This window comes from Papio anubis, chromosome 20 (assembly GCF_008728515.1).
Source record: "Papio anubis isolate 15944 chromosome 20, Panubis1.0, whole genome shotgun sequence".
NCBI classification, from domain to species: Eukaryota; Metazoa; Chordata; class Mammalia; order Primates; family Cercopithecidae; genus Papio; species Papio anubis.
Window position 1 is genome coordinate 31,999,599 of NC_044995.1, and position 20,860 is coordinate 32,020,458.

General features: G+C 42.5%; 1 protein-coding gene and 1 long non-coding RNA gene across 2 annotated transcripts in view; both read left to right on the forward strand.

Annotated features, from left to right (window-relative positions):
- LOC101007196 (zinc finger protein 506) overlaps positions 1–20,860 on the forward strand; it is a 504,157-nt gene that overhangs the window by 252,219 nt on the left and 231,078 nt on the right.
- LOC116271745 lies at positions 2,218–7,828 on the forward strand. Its single transcript, XR_004180504.1, has 3 exons — positions 2,218–2,236; positions 4,558–4,637; positions 7,443–7,828. It is a non-coding gene; the product is annotated as an uncharacterized LOC116271745 (long non-coding RNA).

Here is a 20,860-nt window from a genome sequence, read left to right on the forward strand (position 1 = left end):
CCTGGCTAACACGGTGAAACCCCGTCTCTACTGAAAAATACAAAAAAACAAAAACTAGCCAGGCGAGGTGGCGGGCATCTGTAGTCCCAGCTACTCGGGAGGCTGAGGCAGGAGAATGGCGTGAACCCGGGAGGCGGAGCTTGCAATGAGCCGAGATCCGGCCACTGCACTCCAGCCTGGGCTACAGAGCGAGACTCCGTCTCGGAAAAAAAAAAAAAAAAGTAAGTTTAATATACAAATGTGTTACTCTAAAGATAAAATGTAAGAGAATTATGAAGCAAGTAATTGTACTTGAATGTGGATGTGTACCTATTTTGAGAAGAAAGAAAATGTGTTAGAACAAATTGGTAATTTTTAAAGTGTTGATAAGTTACTACCAAACTAAAAACCTCAAAGAATTTCAAAGCAAATGTTTTTCCTATTTGTATTGAATTCATTTTTCCAAAACCTTATGGTTCCTAGTTCAGAATCTCCTTATGTAAGTCCAGGTTTTACTTACCTGATACTGATAGTAGACCTAATGCATCAAAATTTATAAAGTATTCTTTATATAATCTGCTCCAGAATTATTGGAATAATTTTTACAAAATTTAATGGTGGGCCGGGCGCAGTGGCTCACGCCTGTAATCCCAGCACTTTGGGAGGCCGAGGCGGGCGGATCACAAGGTCAGGAGATCGAGACCATGGTGAAACCCCGTCTCTACTAAAAATAGAAAAAATTAGCCGGGCGCAGTGGCGGGCGCCTGTAGTCCCAGCTACTCGGGAGGCTGAGGCAGGAGAATGGCGTGAACCCGGGAGGCGGAGCTTGCAGTGAGCCGAGATTGTGCCACTGCACTCCAGCCTGGGCGACAGAGCAAGACTCCGTCTCAAAAAAAAAAAAAAAAACAAAATTTAATGGTGCTTGCAAAACAATTTAAACATGTAATTCCATAGTAAGTGTATTGTAACATTTTATTTAGTACATTTTTTTTCAGTTGGAGAACTCTAAGCCAATTTTTCCTTTGTTCTTTTAATTTTTATAATTAACATCATTGAGTTTATTGATCTTATTGGGTTAATTTCTTTAGGTGAACACTAGGGAGATGTCATCAGTCATGGTAGTGTTTATTTCTTTGTTTACCAACTCCTATGTCTCTACATCAGACGTGGTGTTGTTTAGACATAAATGAAGTGAACAAACACAGAAAAGCACTACCTGTGTGAAAGCACTACCATGTGTTATACACACTGCATAATTAGTGTTCCAGTTGGAGTGAGTTAGTGGCTCCAGGAGATTAAAATTATTCGGATGAAAATATAGCATTGATTCTGCATGTCTGGAGAGGGCATCTGTACCCAGGCTACACAACTGACTCTAAATTTAGAGGAATTGTGCTGCTTTCATTTTCTAATATCTTCAGGTTTCATTTATGTCCATCCCCAGTTATGTATGCATCAGAGTCCTTCACTGTTTTTTGTTTTGTTTTGTTTTGTTTCGTGAGATGGAGTCTAACTCTGTCGCCCAGGCTGGAGTGCAGTGGCGCGATCTCAGCTCACTGCACCTCCCAGGTTCACGCCATTCTTCTGCCTCAGCCTCCCAAGTAGCTGGGACTACAGGTGCCCACCACTACCACGCCTGGCTAATTTTTTGTATTTTTAGTAGACACGGGGTTTCACCGTGTTAGCCAGTGTGGTCTCGATCTCCTGACCTCGTGATCCACCCGCATTGGCCTCCCAAAGTGCTGGGATTACAGGCGTGAGCCACTGCGCACACCCTCCCTTCACCTTTTTACCTGAGTCACGGTTGCAGCTTTCTCACTGTTCTCCCCACCCCATGTTATTTTACACACTACTTTGTAAGCTCTCATGAGAAGTTTGGAGTGCTTATTGTGGTAAAAAAAAAAAAAAAAAAATTTAACTTAAAATTTGTAGTCATTTACAAGTTGTAAATGCAGTCTTTGGTTTTGAATTTTTTGATATTTTTTGAGACAGAGGTTTGCTTTTATTGCCCAGGCTGGAGTGCAATGGCACAACCTCGGCTCACTGCAACCTCTATCTTCCAGGTTCAAACGATTATACTGCCTCAGCTTCCCAAGTAGCTGGGATTACAGGTGCCCAACACCACATCTGACTAATTTTTTTTGTAGTTTTAGTAGAGACGGAGTTTCACCATGTTGGCAAGGCTGGTCTCCAACTCTTGACCTCAGGTGAGCCACCACACCGGGCCTAAATGCAGTCTTTGGATTAATTAACTGAAGTAAGTTGGATTCACTCTCTACAGGCCAGAGGATTTAATCAGTCAGTTAGCATTGTTCAGCTTTGTAAAAGAAAAATGTTACTCTATTCTATCACAGAGTGTGTACAATATACAATTAGGTAGAACAGGTAAATCATTAATAGCATTGTGCCATATATTGTAAGCACCATATAAAGAAACACATCAGAATTGGAAATCTCTTAAGAGAAAATATATCTTAGAAATAAATTCTTAAGAAGTGTCAATAGTAGTTGATGAATGTTTAATTTAACTTTTTATGAAATACTTATAGCACAACTTACATTTCCATACAGAATCTTCTGTTTATGAGTGTGTGTGCTAAGTGTTGAACAATAATAGAATGACTACTCTGGATTTTTTAAAAAGCCTAAGAACCAGGAGAGCAGGCCATGAGGACATCACCATTTACTATTAAGTGGACATCCTGATGATATTTACTGCGTTTAACTCTGCAGATAGAATTGAGGCCCTGTGATTATCTGCTTTCTTCATTGAATTATGCCAAGCAGCTACAAAAGGGACTGCGCAAGTTAAGTGCTTAATATGCATGTAATTAGTGAATGGAGCCTAACCACAGCCTTCCAAAATGTCTAAGTGGGCCTGAGGCCCGTCTCTCAGCACCCAGGGACCTCTGTTTTGTCTGTGTGAAGGACAAAGACCAGCTAAAAGAATTGCCTTGGGAGACTGAGGCAGGCGGATCATGAGGTCAGGAGATCAAGACCATCCTGGTCAACATGGTAAAACCCCGTCTATACTAAAATACAAACAAAAATTACCCAGGGTGTTGGCACATGCCTGTAGTCCCAGCTACTCGGGAGGCTGAGGCAGGGGAATTGCTTGAACCTGGGAGTCAGAAGTTGCAGTGAGCCAAGATCACGCCACTGCACTCCAGCCTGGGCAACAGAGTGAGACTCCACCTCAAAAAATAAAACAGAAATACTAACTATAATAATAACAACTCTTCTGTTCATGAGTGGCCCTTCAGATGGTGACATTAGAGTTCCCAACATAAGGAAAGTGGCCCTAAATCCCCTGCACAACTCCCTTTTTTGTACTGACCCCACGATGTAAAATTCTGCCATTTATTCATTTGCCACAAACAAACTTCCTTTACAACAGCAAAAAGCATTGCTTCAGATTGTGACTGTTTTTGGACATAGGGTCATTAAAGAGGTAATTAAGATTGTGAGTTCACTGGCACGGGACCTAATTAAATATAGCGGGTTCTTATAAGAAGAGGTAGTAAAGACAGAAGCACAAGAGAAGATGCTGTTAACACAGAGTTAGAAGACAGCCATCTACAAGCCAAGGAGAGAGCCTTGGAGAAGTCATTCTACCAGCATCTGTTAGATTTCTAATTTCCAGAACTGCAAGAAACTAAATTGCTGTTTTTAAGGCCCTTCATTCTGTGATGCTGTGTTATGGCAGTCCTAGCAAACTATGACAGCCTATTAGTACACACACACAATATTCCCTGCAGTATGACTGACATGGAAAGAGGATGGTTTACCATGCTGCATCAGCATTGAAAGACTAAACCACTGTGGGGAAGAGCCTCCCTTGTGGCATATTATGAAGACATGTGCCTGCACACCTCCTTCCCTGATGGGATACGGGGATGAGTTCTTGAGATGACACATTACAGGAACATGCATAAGGTAGTCTCACCTCCTTTTTTTGTACAACACTTTCCCCGACTTTTGCATAAAAACTTCCCTAGTAATAGTGTTGGCTTTTAAGTTTTGGAGAAGGTCTGTAGGACTGAAGCTGCATGCCACAGGAGATGCCTGGAGCGGGGAGTTAAAACAATACAAATGATAGCAACATGCAAAAATGCTCATGGCCTAATGTAAAGTGAAAATAAGATGAAAGCCTTTTCTCTAATATTTCTACAAGTTTGTGAACAGAGACTTCCCACCTAACCAGGTTGCCACTGGGACGAATGAAGGCCAGACTGTATTGAAACAGGACTATGGGTCACTCCTGGGAAGGCCCTAGGACAGAGGTCAGAGAGTTTCCATATTTCAATCTGGGACCTGGGCCTGTCCTGCTCTTCTCAGGTCCCTATCTCTAGAGACCCCTAGGTGCCTGCTCTCGCCACAGCCCAGTGCTGACTAAGGTTGGTGGTGTAGGGCACCCGGTCTTTTTCCAAAGAGATGGAGGAGTTAGACTCATCAAACAGCTCCTCATTAATCTGAATGTGACTCTGTAAAGAGTGCCCAGCAGCCAAGCTGAAAGAGGTGAATTGGCCGCCTTGTTTTTAGCATAGATGACACCTCTATTGAAATTTTGCTCTTCAGATCAGGCACATAGGAACATCTGCATAGATCTTCAGCCAGGAAGGAAACCAGAGGACAGCTTAAAGTCTTGGGATTCACATGTGAGTAGACAAACTTGGTCCCCATTTTGCCAGCCATGACCTGGGTGTGAACATGACAGACCCACAAGAGTTTCAACTTTTGACAACCTGGTTCTGTCCAGGAAGAATGCCCTCACCTCTTCATCCCCCTGCAAGACATGGCAATGGGGGACGATGTGGGGCTGTCTAGATGAAATGACAAGAGAGGACTGGCCTGGATGTGTTCTGGGTTGCCCTGTTATCTGTGGGTGCGCCTCATTAGAAATGAGGGCTGAGGGGACATCTGCATTTTCAGAGAAGTCTTTTAGTTTGAGCCTTTGTAAGGCTAAAACTCAGAAATGTAAGGATACCATGGAAGAGCATGTTACTCTCTTGAGCATCTCTCCCCAGAGGAGCTGGATACAGAGTTGCCTCTAGGAGGTGGGGTCCTGGTTTTCTAAGTTCTGTTGGGTTCCATCACCAAGGAAGTATGTTAGTCTCTTCAAGGTTCCATCCACTGGCCCCTTCTTTCTATAAGACCTACCCAAAGGCCCCACCAGGCTACTGATTGATCAGCCTCCTCTCCCATGTCAGGCCTCTATTTGTATGTAATTGTGAAATCACACCTTCCCCTTAATTTCCTGGGAAGACCTAAATGCAGCCTGGGCTTTAGAATAGAAGAGACAGCTGGGTCAGAACCTTGTTTATCTTACCATATCTATGACCCAGTAAAAGCCATTGTCTATTTTGGGGCTTCCCCAGCCTCCTACCATGCACAGTGGGGATTATGCTAGCATCTACCTCCTAGGGAATTTTTCAAGTGTATATGAGACAAAACTTATAAAAATCATGGTGTAGGCTGGGTGCAGTGGCTCAAGCCTGTAATCCCAGCAATTGGGAGGCCTAGGTGGGTAGGTCACTTGAAGCCAGGAGTTCGAGATCAGCCTGTCCAACATGGTGAAACCCCATCTCTACTAAAAATACAATAACCGGGCGTGGTGTTGTGTACTTGTAATTTCAGCTACTCAGGAAGCTGAGGAAGGAGAATCACTGGAGCCCAGGAGACAGAGGTTGCAGTGAGCCAAGATCATGCCATTGCACTCCAGCCTGGGCAACAGAGTGAGACTGCATCTCAAAAATTAAAAAAAAAGAAAAGAAAAAGAAACATGCAATGACAATTTGGGCCCTGACATCACCAAGCTTATTCTTCACAGGCTTCAGTTGACCATATTGGTTCCAATCAACTTCAGCTTATTTTTAAAAATCTCTTAAGCAAAGGAAATTTCAGTGTTTCAACAAGTTGTTTCTTATTTGTCATTCAGATAACCCAACTTATTTTAGTTGTAGGTTTTGTTTTGTTTTGTTTTGTTTCAACACTTTGGGGACAAAAATTCCGCTTCTGCCCAATGGAGTACGGAATGATAGGGTATGATTTTTTGTTGCAGTTCAGGCTGCCATACCAAAGAGCCATGGGGTAGGAAGCTTATAAGGAACAGAACTTAATTTCTCACACTTGTAGGGGTTGGAAATGTGGGATCGGGGTGTCAGCATGGTTGAACTCTGGTGATGACTCTCCTGAACTGCAGACTGTGTACTTAGGATTTTATCATTTGGCAGAAGGAGGGAGAGAGCCCTCTGGGGTATCTTTTTAAAGCCAGTAATCCCAATCACGAGGACCCCACCTTCAGGACTTAATTATGCCCTGCCTCATAGTACCATTACTCTGAGGGTTAGAACTTTCACACAAATATAAGGGGAGAAATCGTAACTCTCAAGATTATATATAGATTTCTAAAAACTGTCATTTTCTTCCTACTTGCTCTGTCCTGTTTGCTCCCTCAGTCTCTCTTTTTTTGTGTTTCTGTTTAATTCTCTGTTTCTGTATTGTATTCCTCAAACTGACAGCAAATTCCAATGTAGAAGATGCTCTATGACAGACTCACATAAAAAGAACTGAGGGAGTGCTCATGCCAATAGATGGAAGAAACTTGGGCTTTCCGGCCACATGAAATCTTGCCAGTTTCCACATGAGTGAGTTTAAAGCTGATCCTTCCCTACTCCAGCTTCTGTTGAGAAGTCCAGTTTCTTATGAGGCCTAAGCCTCCTAACGACCTTGAGGAAGAGGCTCCTAACTAAACTGTGTCCAGTTTCTGGTCCCACAAATTGTGAGATAGTATTTGTTGTTGAAAGGTGCTAAGTTTCAGGGCAATGTTGTAAGAAAGAAACAGATAACTAGTCTCATCTCCCAGGCCCCAAGATTCTCCATCCTTCTTCTCTCTCTCAGGCTCTCTGCAGCCACAGTGGTCCCTTTCTAACTTCTGCCCAACTCACACCTGTGAGTCTCTTTACTAATGGTGGCTTCTCTTGACACATTCTTTTTGGGAGCAGATCGCCTAAAATCTGGCCATAAACTTGCCCCAAAACTGGCCATAAATAAAATCTCTGCAGCACTGCAACATGTTCATAATAGCCCTAACGCCCAAGCTGGAAGGTTGTAGGTTTACAGGAATGAAGGCAAGGAACACCTGGCCCACCCAGGGTGGAAAACCACTTAAAGACATTTCTTAAGCCACAAACAATAGCATGAGTGATCTGTGTCTTAAGGGCATGTTCCTGCTGCAGTTGCTAGCCCAACCTATCCCTTTAATTCGGCCCATCCCTTCATTTCCCATAAGGGAAACTTTTGGTTAATTTAATATCTATAGAAACAATACTAATGACTAGTTTGCTGTTAATAAATATGTAGGTAAATCTCTGTTCGGGACTGTCAGCTCTGAAGGCTGTCAGACCCCTGATTTCCCACTTCACACCTCTATATTTCTATGTGTATGCCTTTAATTCCTCTAGCACCACTAAGTTAAGGTCTCCCCAACTGAGCTGGTCTCGGCAAGTGGCACCAAATGTGGGGCTCGAATCCCGGTCGAAGGGTCGCTGGAGTGACGGTTGGAATGGAAAACTAGCTGGAGGACACCCAAGTACTCTTAAAGTAATCCCCGTGGTGAGTAAGGAGAGGAGCTCGGAAGTGTCAAGGTAGCAATGGGACAAGTATAGGATCTGGTTCGTTTCACCTTGGAACTTTTTCACACTGATAATAAGGAGAAACAAGAGTATAGTGAAGTAACAGAAGAGGTTACAGATAATGTTTATTTGCCAGCTAAAGCCAAAGCAGCAAAGGAAGGAGAGGTTCATCCCTACCCTTCTGCACCCCCTCATTATTATTTTGAAGAAAATGACCCCCCAGATCTTTCTTTTCTGGAGGACACTAGGCAAAAAGTAGTTGCCCCAGTGACTGTTCGAGCAGCACCTCAAGCAATGGTGCTTAGTTCTATTCAGGTAGGACTTCAGCAAGCTAGATGAGAAGGTGATTTAGAGGCTTGGCAGTTCACTGTTAGAATACAACCCCCAGATCAACAGGGAAATATTACAGCTACATTTGAGCCTTTTCCTTTCAAATTACTCAAAGAATTTAAACAAGCTATTCATATAAAAAAGAATGTAAAAAAAATCAGCGAGTCAGGCTGCCAGATAGAGGAAAAAAGAATTCTGTTGAGCCTGAAATATGTCCAATGTAAAAAAGGAAAACACTGGACAAGTCAGTGTCACTCTTAAATTTGATAAAGAAAGGAACCCGATTTCAGGAAACGTGATGAGGGGCCCATCCCAGGCCCTGTTCTAAACTGGGGTATTTCCAGCTCAGGGCATTCCCTCACCCCTGTACAATGTCTGTCCCCCACCACAGCCAGTAGTGCCACAGTAGATTTATGCTGCACAAAAGCTGTGAGCCTTCTGCCTGGGGCATCCCCACAAAAAGTCCCAACAGGAGTCTGTGGACCCTTGCCAGCAGGTGCAATAGGATTACTTTTAGGAAGGTCTAGTGTAAGTTTAAAAGGCGTACAAATACATACAGGAGTCATTGATTCAGATTATAATGAGGAAATTCAAATTGTCATATCTACTTCTGTTCACTGGAAAGCAGAGCCAGGAGAGCACATAGCACAGCTCCTGATTGGGCCAGATGTAGGAATAGGAAAAAGTAAAATTAATGAACAGGAGGATTTGGAAGCACAAATAAACAAGGCAAAGCAACTTATTGGGTAAATCAAATTACTGATATACATCCTGCCTGTGAAATAACTATTCAAGGAAAGAAAGTTAAAGGTTTGGTAGATAGAAGAGCAGACATTTCAATCATTTCTCTACAGCACTGGCTGTCCATGTGGCCAATTCAACCCACTCAATTTAACATAGTTAGAGTTGGTAAAGCTGCTGAGGTATATCAAAGTAGTTATATTTTGCATTGTGAGAGACCCGATGGACAACCTGGGACTATTCAGCCAATTATAACTTCTGTACCTATAAATTTATGGGGAAGAGATTTAGTACAACAATGGGGAGCAAGTTCTAATTCCAGAAGAATTGTGTAGCCCTCAAAGTCAACATACAATGCATGAAATAGGGTAGGTACCTGGTATGGGACTAGAAAAAAATTTGCAAGGTTTGAAAGAACCACTTCAAGTGAAAAAACAAAGTTCCTGCCAAAGATTAGGAAATAATTTTTGATGGCGGCTGTTGTTAAGCCTCCAGAACCTATACCTTTAAAATGGTTAACAGATAAGCCAATTTGGATAGAACAATGGCTGCTAAATAAAGAGAAACTGGAGGCTTTAGAGAAATTAGTTGCTGAACAATTAGAAAATGGGCACATAGATCCAACATTTTCTCCTTGGAATTCTCCAGCTTTTGTAATTAAGAAAAAATCAGGTAAATGGAGAATATTAACTGACTCAAGAGCCATCAATTAAGTTATACAACCTATGGGAGCATCACAGCCAGCATTGCCTTCTCCTGCTACAATTCCAAAAAATTGGCCTCTAATAGTCATAGATTTAAAAGACTGTTCACTATCCCTTTAGCTGAGCAAGACTATGAACGGTTTGCATTTACAATTACTGCAGTAAACAACCTGCAGCCTGCTAAGCATTTTCATTGGCAAGTGTTGCCACAAGGCATGTGAAAGAGCCCAACAATTTGACAGATATATGTGGGGCAAGCAATTGAACCTACTAGTACAAAATTTTCACAGTGTTACATTATTCACTATATGGCTGATATACTTTGTGCTGCCCCCACTTGAGAAATATTACTCCAATGTTATGATCACTTGCAAAATTCTGTTTCTCACACTGGTTTAATTTTAGGTCCTGACAAAATTCAGACTACTACTCCTTACTCCTACTTGAGTACCTGAGTAAATGACACTACCTTTGTGCCACAGAAAGTAGCCTTACGTAAGGATCAACTAAAAACATTAAATGACTTTCAAAAATTACTAGGGGATATTAATTGGATACGACCTGCTCTAGGCATTCCTACCTATGCCATGAGTAATCTTTTCTATCCTTAGAGGAAATCCTAGTCTCGCTAGCCGTCAGCAATTAACGAAAGAGGCTGAGGCAGAGTTACAACTGATTGAGAAGCAGGTCCATAAAGCTCAGATAAATAGAATAGATCCAGAGAAGACAAGATTTGTTAATTTTGTCAACTCAGCATTCACCTACTGGTGTTATTGTCCAAGAACAGGACTTAGTAGAGTGGCTTTTCTTCCACATACTAATTCACAGACTCTAACTCCTTATTTAGATCAAATCGCTACTATGATAAGGATTAGGAGAACTAGGACTGTTAAATTACATAGATATGATCCTGGAAAAATTATTGTCCCTCTCACGAAGGCACAAATACAGCAAGCTTTTATAAATAGTCTTACTTGGCAAGCTCATTTAGCTGACTTTGTAAGTATTCTTGATCATCATTTTCCTAAAATGAAGCTGTTTCAGTTTTTGAAATTAACTAATTGGATTCTCCCTAAAATAACTAAATTGAAACCAATTGAAGACGCCAAGAATGTTTTTACAGATAGGTCTAATAATAGTAAAGCTTCTTATTCTGGCTCAAAAAGTAAAATTTTTCAGATGCCCTATACTTCAGCTTAAAAAGCAGAGCTTGTAGCTGTAATTGAGGTATTGACTGCTTTTGATATACCTATTAATGTGATTTCTGATTCTTCATACGTGGTTCACTCCACACAGTTAATTGAAAATGCTCAGTTATGATTTCATACAGATAAACAATTGATGACTTTATTTACCCAATTGCAAACAGCAGTTAGGAGTAGAATGCACCCTTTTTCATCACTCACATTAGAGCTCATACACCTCTTCTAGGACCTTTAACTAAAAGGAATCAAATGGCTGATCACCTAGTTGCTACTGCAATATCTAATGCTAGACACTTTCACAATTTAACCCATGTTAATGCCTCTGGTCTCAAGCACAGATACAACGTTACCTGGAAAGAAGCTAAAGCTATTATCCAGCAATGCCCAACTTGCCAAATGGTGTATCCCTCATCTTTTACAGGAGGAGTTAATCCTCAAGGACTGGAACCTAACTCTGGCAAATGGATGTCACACATGTTCCCTCGTTTAGGAGACTAGCTTATGTACATGTATGTGTGGACACCTTTTCTCACTTTGTCTAGGCTACCTACCAAACAGGAGAGTCTGCTGCCTGTGTTAAACGTCGTCTTTTGCAGTGTTTTGTGGTGATAGGCATTCCAGCTTCTATTAAAACAGATAATGCCCCAGGCTATACTAGTCAAACTCTAGCTACATTTTTCTCTATGTGGAATATTAAACACATTACTGGTATCCCATACAATTCTCAAGGACAAGCCATAATAGAAAGAAAGAATCTCTCCCTAAAACAGCAGTTGCAAAAGCAGAAAAGAAGAGACAGAGAATATGGAACCCCACAAATGCAACTGAACCTAGCATTATTAACTTTAAACTTTTTGAGCCTGCCCAAAGGTCAGATGTTATCAGCAGCTGAACAGCATCTGCAGAAACCAGCTGCAAAGACAGAAGCAAAACAACTGATTTAGTGGAAAGATCCAATAACAAAAAGGAAATAAGTAAAATAATAACTTAGGGTAGAGGTTATGCTTGTATTTCTCCAGTCCAAAATTAACAGCCAATTTAGATACCATCAAGACATCTGAAACCTTATCATGAGCCAGATGCCAAGGAAGAGACTCCTCCAGGAGGATCCACAGCCACCCACCTGGGGACAGATCAAGAAGCTGTCACAGATGGCAGAAGAAAACCTGAGGAAAGTGGGACAACCAGTCACACTGAATGATTTAATGGTAGCTATGATAGCAGTTATCACCGCCGCTGTGAGTATTCCTTCAATAAAGGCTGGTAATAATGCCTAGATGCAATAACTCTGACAGTTACACATGCTTTCTGATCTCAGTATTTATCATAATAAATCTGCTCCTATAATTGAGGCATACCACCCTCAAAAACCTATTTGTAAACAGGACTTGACCCAGTTAGAAAAAATGAACGTACTTGTTCAAGAAGGTTGTTTTGCAGAACAGGCAAAGGTGCTGCACAACGATTCCTATGGAATCGTTATTAATTGGTCCCCTAAAGGGATGTTTAGCTCGAATTGCACCTCTCAGTCTGTGTGCCATGGCCACACTATGTTCAGATGATCTGGACAAAATGGTCAGATAGTAGCAATGATAAGAAGTACAGAAAAAAGTTCCTATTATCTGGAACCACGGCGGTATAGTTGCACCTCAACCTCAAATGATATGGCCCGCTCTAGGAGCTAAACATAGATTTGTGGAAACTATTAAATGCTCTTAATAATATCAAAATTTAGGAAACAATAGAAATGCATCTAGAAGGACACTCTACAAACTTGTTTTTAGATATAGCAAAATTAAAAGGACAAAAATTTAAGCATCCTAGGCACAACTGACCTTAATGCCAGGAACTGGAGTGCTTAAAGGAGCTGCAGACAAATTAGCCAGTAACCCATTAAAATAGATAAAAACACTTAGAAGCTCTGTGATTTCAATGATGATTGTGCTTTTAATCTATGTTATTTGTCTTTGTATAGTCTGCAGATGTGGATCCCAACTCCTGCGAGAAGTCGCTCACTGTGACAAAGCTGCCCTTGCTTTTATCTCTTTGCAAATCGAAGAAAGGAGACATGCTGGGAGCAAGACCCCCAAAATCTGGCCACAAACTGGTCCCAAAACTGGCCATAAATAAAATCTCTGCAGCACTGTAACTTGTTCATAATGTCCCTAAAGCCCAAGCTGGAAGGTTGTGGGTTTACAGGAATGAGGGCAAGGAACACCTGGCCCGCCCAGGGCAGAAAACCGCTTAAAGGCATTCTTAAGCCACAAATAATAGCATGAGCGATCTGTGTGTTAAGGGCATGTTCCTGCTGCAGTTAACTAGCCCAACCTATCCCTTTAATTTGGTCTATCCCTTCATTTCCCATAAGGGATACTTTTAGTTAATTTAATATCTATAGAAACAATGCTAATGACTAGTTTGCTGTTAATAAATATGTAGGTAAATCTCCATTTGAGGCTCTCAGCTCTGAAGGCTGTGAGACCCCTGATTTCCCACGTCACACCTCTATATTTCCGTGTGTGTCTTTAATTCCTCTAGCACCACTAGGTTAAGGTCTCCCTGATCAAGCTGGTCTCAGCACATTCTTGTGCAGGTATGGCTCCCTATTGTTATTGTCATCATGGCATAAATGTCATCTCAGGGAGGCATTTGGGTCACTCCATGTAATGATTTCCCAGCTCTTCTGTCAACATTCTACTTGATATTATAGCAGTTGCTCTTTTCTTTTATATACTTGCTTTAGTGTTTTTGGTCACCTGTCCTCAGACTGGTCCTCAGGGTAGGATGCAGGCAGGATTCAGTCATTTTCTGTACCACATGTTGGGTCCATCAGGGAAACTAGCAAAAGGTTAGTGCAAGGAAAAGACTGGCTAAGTGAATGTGTGGAGGAATCTCAAATTCTCCTTCCTGCTTTTGACCACTTGATAATGTGGGGATCCTTAATAATAACACAAGGTGCGTGACCTCAGTGTGACTCTTCCTTGCTCCAGCTTCTCCAGCAAAGCTCAGTAGGCACCAGAAACCCAGAAGGCTGTCATCACCTAGAGGCCATCACTGGCACTGCAGCCCCATGCAGGAGCATCACAGAACAAAGCTGCTTTTATCTTTGGGTACTCAAGACACTGACTCTCCAGGATCCCAGGTGACAAAGGAGCAGCATCCGAAGACTCCAAGTACAATAAGAGTAACCTTGGAAGCCTCCATTGTCCTCTCTTTGCAACCTTTTGAGTTGTGCTCTTTACTCATGAGGAGCAACCCCTCATCCAGGGAAATTATTTTCTGCTACTTCCAAACGATCATCTCAAGAACACATCAGGAACTAGTATTTTCCCTAGACTTCAGACTCAGAGTCCAGTTATATGGCACATTTCACTCTATCCCACTTTTATGTACCCAAGATGCCTCTGGAGTGACCATGCCTCACTCTGAGGGACTGGAAGCATTTTTGCAGTCTCAGAGCAAAGAGTCTTGGTTCACCAATGAAGAACCAAGGCCACCAGACACTTACAGGTATGTGAAACCATTGAGGTCACCCACTTCAAGTACTCTTATTTATGAGGTATGAAAAGGCTTTGCTGTATCCATTGTCTATGCTAGGCTGAGATGGGGACATAGCTCATTTCCATTTCAGGTACTTACAGAGGTGGATAGTAGGACCCCAGTCCTGTACTCTTGAAACTGACCTGGAGAGAACCCCAGCTGATGGAGAACCCTGGAACCCGGAGGATCCTCCTGCTCATTCTCTGTGCCCCTGGACATGTAGCTGGAGGAGGGCATGCCCCTGGCTTATAGCAGAGTTGCCCCTATTCTGTTTTTTTGTTTTTGTTTTGTGTGTGTGTGTGTGTGTGTTTTGTTTTGTTTTGTCTTATGCCTGGTTTCTGTCTGCCTCTTCTCTGTCCTCACCTCTGTGATCTTTCCCTGAGAAGTGTTTGTGTGTGTGTGCCTGTGTGTACTTACCTGAGAATATGGAGACAAAAATAGCCCATGTGGAGAAGGAGAGCACAGGGCTTTCTAGTATTTAGGGGCTCTAATTTCCAGAGCAAACCTGATGGGTGCAGTAGAGCCAAGGCCGAGGAAGCTGGAGCTCTCCCTAATACTCCAGACCCTGCCTTCCTCCTGGGGTCTGCCTCTTTTGGGGCCTCAGTTTCCCAACTTTAAAATGAGAAATTGGGATCGTTTTTCCTTTTTTAAATTTCAATAGGTTTTAGGGGAACAGGTGTTGTTTTGTTACATGGCTAAATTCTTTAGTGGTGATTTCTGAGATTTTGGCACACCCATCATCTAAGCAGTAAGCACTGTACCCAAAGTGTAGCCTTTTATCCCTTACCCACTCCCATTTTTCCTCCCTGAGTCTCCAAAATTCATGTATCATTCTTATGCCTTTGCATCCTCATAGCTTAATTCCCACTTATAAATGAGAACATATGATGTTTGTTTTATCATTTCTGAATTACTTCACTTAGAATAAGGTCTCCAGCTCCGCCCAGGCTGCTGAGAATGCCATTATTTTGTTCCATTTTATGACTGAGTAGTATTCCATGGTATACATGTACCACATTTTCTTTATCCACTCAGTATTGATGGGCATTTTGTCTAGTTCCATATTTTTGCAATTGCAAATAGTGCTGCTATAAACACGCATGTGCAAGTGTCTTTTTCATATAGTGACTTCTTTTCCTCTGGGTAGATAGCCAGTACTGAGATTGCTGGATCAAATGGTAGATAACCTTTAGTTCTTTAAGGAATCTCCATACTGTTTTCCATAGTGGTTGTAACTGCAGAAGCATATGGTCATTGAGAACATGGATTCAGACACCTCAATAGTTGATGAAATATTGGGGTGAGATGGGTTTGTGTGTCCATGGGTGCTCAAGCCTCCTTACATGGCTAATGCAGATGGACATAGAGCTTGAGGCAGCCAGGTCTCTTTTCCTGAGCTGGCTGATTTCAATACAATGAACCAAGGTCTCTGATCTTGAAGCTGGTCCCGCCAGACACCCCACCTTCAGCCACCATCTGCTGTGTGCCTCCCATATCCTGTGGGGCCCATGGCAACCCGCATGACAGCGAGGGGGCACAAGGCCCTGGACCTGTGGGCCTGGGGAAGACAAAAACACTTTTCTGTTTCTCCCAAACTTTCAAGTGTGTTGTCAGGTATTTAATTTTGATTATGACTGAGATGATATGTTCATGTATTTACAGCTATTTAAATATAATATTTTTTGCAAACTGCGGGATAATGTCTTTCACTTTTTTTTTCTTGTTCCTCCTCATCTGTGCACAGATGGGCGGCTGACTCTGGAGCCCAGCCTGTTGCTTCCCAGTCTGGTGGTGAATCCTCCATAGTCTGGTGTGGAGGAAAAGTTAAATATTAAATTTGAACTTAATTGAACCTGGACACAAACAATGGTCACCAAGTCCTGAAACAGCTTGTATGAGCCCCTTGAGGCATTCATCCAGAGCTGTTTCAGAGAAATCTCTATTTCAATCTATTCCTATACATTCGTTATTGTAAAACAATAGACAAGCACAAAAACAAGTTGACCTTTTTGTGTTCCTTGAGCCCAGTAGTGAAAGGCCCTTGTGACTAAGCCCCACGCCTAAAAACTCATTACAAAAGAGCTAGGATCCCAGATTGCACCAAAGCTTCATGAGACCTCTCCTCATCTGCGTGGACGAGTGGCCGACTCTGGAGCCCAGGTTGTTTCTTCCTAGCCTGGTGGTGTAAATATATACAGTCTGGTGAGTGTAAACATTTTCCATTCTCCTCTTCCCATTGCAATTTGCTTATTATATCTGCAATCTGCTTATATTGATTTGCTTATTATAGCACTTGCTTATTATGTTATTTGTTTATTATATCTGCATTGCCATTTATGTGGTATAAAGCTTGTTACCCTTAAAAGTATTGTGTGTGTGTCTTTTCTTCTCCCCTCGCGCATTTCCCGCACAGAACATTTTTGGCGTCACAAACAGGATTTGAAAACAAAAGTGTGCCGCTTTTTGGCCAGAAGGTCTGGGCTGGAGGCTCAGAGACTTCCGATATCTTGGGATGGGGACTCCCCCAGTTCTCCCCCTTGGCAATTGAATGGTCAAGAGAAACTGGACTTTATGAGAATTGAGAATCTAAATTAGTGCGATTTAAACTTTTGACTGTGCGTGAAGTGCTGCAGGGGATTCCAGTCACCAAAGGAGATGCTGAGGGATCTCCCGGAAGGATGGTGTTCATTTACCGCTTATAAGTTAATGTGTCAAGATAGGGGCTGGTTGCTACAAGAGAAATGTAAGTTGAAAAAGGAAAATGCTAGTGTGATTTCCAGACTGACCCTGGCCCAATGCCAGGCCTATATCTGGACTGATCAGGCTCAAAGCTATCAGCCCGTTGCTGAAGAAGGCAGCTGTCCGAATGGCTCGGTCAGGTTAAAACTGAAGAACTAGTTTGCTGTGGCTTGGAGCAGGTAAAAACCTAGCTCCTATCTCAAGGATGGGAAATTAACCTTAGCAAAATTCAAAGACCTGCACAAACTGTAAAATTCCTTGGCATCCTATGGAATGCAGAGATATAGTCCATTTTACCAAAGGTAAGGCTAAAATACTGGAATTTGCAACCCTTATGACTAAAAAGGAGGCCCAGACATTTACTGGCATCTTTGGATTCTGGAGACATCATATTCCCCACTTGAGTAACATTTTACAACCTCTGCATGCAGCCACTAGAAAACGCTGTGACTCTCACTGGGGAGAGAAAGAGAGCATGGCTTTTGAACAAGCTAAACAAGCAGTGCAACTGGCCCTGGATCTACGGTCCATACAGGATGGGCCAGGAGAACTGCAAGTAACTGTCCTAGATCAACATGCTAATTGGAGCCTTAGGCAGAAACAAGATGGGAAGAGGGTACTTTTCATGTTTTGGACCCAGAAACTGCCAGAGGTCAGAAAAGCTTACACCCTCTTCGAGAAGCAATTGTTAGCTTGCTATTGGGCTTTGCTGGAAATGGAATACCTCTGCTTCAACCATGATGTCTTTATGAGGCCTGAAATTCCTATTATGACTTGGGACATGAGTTCCCCCAAAACCCACCAGATAGGACATACCCAAGAAAGTAGCATCATAAAATGGACATGGTACATACAAGACCAGGCTAAGCCAAAACCAAAGTGGGTATCACTTTTACATGAGGATGTACAAAACCTGCCAGCTCAGAAAACCACCGAGCAAGTCCTGAAGATAGGGAAGGAAACCTCCCCCACCCAATGGGGCAAATCCTTTAAAGAACTAAGCCCAGAGGATCAGAAACATGTTGGTTTACTGATGCATCCACCAAATATATTGGTGGAAACTGATGCTGGAAGGCCCTGGCTTATAATCCTATTAAAAACATCAGCATTTCTGATGAAGGAAGGGGTGGGAGCAGCCAGTTAGCTGAACTAGTAGCCGTTCCTCTGAGCTATTCAGGAGGAGACCAGAGGGATTTGTCACTTCTATACCAACTCTTGGTCAGCACCAAATGGTCTTACTACCTGGATGCCCCAGTGGCAAGAAAACAAATGTTTAATTGGGAATAAAGAGGTTTAGGGAAACCAATACTGGGGAGATATCTCAATCCTGGCCCACACTATCATTATCACTGTTTTCTTTTCTTTTTCTTTTCTTTTCTCTATTTTATTTTATTTTATTTTTGTGAGATGGAGTCTAGCTCTGTCAGCATACTGGAGTGCAGTGGCACAGTCTCGCTCACTGCAACCTCCACCTCCGGGGTTCAAGCGGTTCTCCTGCCTCAGTCACCTGAGTAGCTGGGATTACAGGCATGCGCCACCACGCCCACCTAATTTTTATATTTTTAGTAGAGACAGAGTTTCACCATGTTGGCCAGGATGGTCTCGATCTCCTGACCTCGTGATCTGCCCACGTGGGCCTCCCAAAGTGCTGGGATTACAGGCATGAGCTACTGCACCCTGCCCTGTTTTCCATATTGATGCAAATGAGTCTCTGCTTTCTCTTGACAGACTATTTAATGAGAAGGAAGAAAAATAGGCCAAAATTTCCACCATAAAGGCAAACTTGAATACAGATGAATGGATTACAACGTGTTCAAGCTTTGCAATGAGAGGCATTCTAGTGTATGGTGGTATAATTGATAGTGATTACTACGGAGAGTTAAAGGTCATTTTATACGATACCACTCCAGATTCTTTTGCTATAAAACCACAGATGCGGGTTGCTCAATTGTTAGTAGTACCCTGTCAAAATTAACCCCTGAGGAAATCTCTGCGCCAACAGAGTCTACATATAGAACTGGGGGATTCAGATCCCCTGGTACAGGTAGGTTAAATCCTGAAGCCAAACTATGGGTACAGAGCCCATCAGATCCCAACCCTAAGGCTGGTGATCTCGTAGCTATGAAAGCAGAAAATGAAGGCATAGTACCATTTCCTAAAGATGAAAAATAATGTCATGTTCCCCTCCGTTTTTGTTTTTACAAGGAATAACCTATCTACTAATGGTCAGCACCTGTGTCTTTGTGTCTGAGGCCAAGAATAAATTCATCACCTTGGTAGCCACCGCTGCAACTGAAGTCAACCACAATCAATGATGGCTGTATGTTGAGTTGCCGGAGGCCGCCTGGAATGTGTTACCTTGCAGAATTGTCCCTGACAACATTTCTGAATGGCTATGTAGTTACCAATAGGGCCACAACAACACTCGCAATCCAATCTGGACTTCCTTTGACCACATTAAGCAATCTATCTTCGCCAAGTCAGACAAAAGATGAACTCCACCCTCACCTTGCGTCGAAAGCCTTGGTATCCTGCCCAATATTCCTGGAATGGTACCTACTGAAAACCTGCTATGCTGGTGGCTGGATTCCATACAGCCCTTGCTTTGTCTGGAGGCCTTAATTGGCTCCTCTAATGTTTCTCTGGGGTTTCTCCAGACATTTGTCAACACATACTCCAAATCAACAACATTGCCCCCAGTGAATCACAATCTCTTTCCTATTTTAATAACACGTTAGTACATTATGATTACAGTAGCTCCATTGCTGTCCCCTGGCGGGCCCTCTGAGTATGCAGATCCTGTGGATGGTGATACCTGTCCCTGCATTGGATGGGGAGATACACTTGGGGGTGGCCATTAATTACATTTACCACCCAGGTTAATATTCCCCTCCCCAGTAATCTTGATGCTTACAAACACTGCTGGTTACAAATGCACTGGCCTCCCTGGTGGTGGTACCCTATCACAGTATTCTCCCCTGCTGTCTGTACAATCCTGCTTCAGCAACAAATTAAAATATTTACCTTACATGTAGAAAAAGTTCTTAATGAGAGTAGCGCTGGACTTATGTTGTTATCAGATGAATTTTCTCAGCTGAATACTATTGTGTTGCAAAATCAAATGGCATTAAATATACTTACGGCAGCCCAAGGAGGCATTTGCACCTTACCGCATACTGAATGTTGTGTGCATATCCCTGGCAGTTCTCACAATATGACTCTCCTTGCAAAGCCATGCTGGGTGTGGTTTTTATTAATTGTGCTTTTAATTCTCACGTGCTTACCCTTGATCTGTAATCTATATCAATTATGCATTCCCCATGAATCTGTGAGGGTATTTTCCCACATTTGAGTATCCAAGTGAGGTCAAATGTGGAGGAAATGTTAAATATCAAATTTGAACTAAATTAAACGTGGACACAAACAATGGTCACCAAGTCCCAGCACAGGTTGTGTGAGCCCCTTGAGGCATTCATCCAGTGCTGTTTCAGAAAAAAAATCTCTATTCCAATCTATTCCTATACGTTAGTTATTGAAAAACAATAGTCACAAAAACAAGTTAACATTTTTGTGTTCCTTGAGCCCAGTCGCAAATGGCCCTCAGGACAGGGCCTCATGCCAAACAACTTGTTACAAAAAGAGATTCCAAGACCACACCAAGGCTTCAAGAAACCTCTGCTTATTTGTGTACGGACTTGGCTGGGAGCCCAGGTTGTTGCTTCCTGGTGTGGTGACGAATCCGCCCTAGTCTGATGAATGTAAATATATCTGACCCTTTTGAACAAGGTTCTTTGCTATTGCTTTATGACCCCACCTCCTACCTCCAGCGAAAATGTCCTTGGCACTGTCTCTTCCCATCAGAGAGACACCACTGATTGTGGTGTGATGGGACACATGTTCCTGGTGGAGGCACCAGCATATATTAGATGTGCTTGGGCTGAACACCAAAGAGCTACGACAGGCTGTTAAATAGAATATTATGAGGACT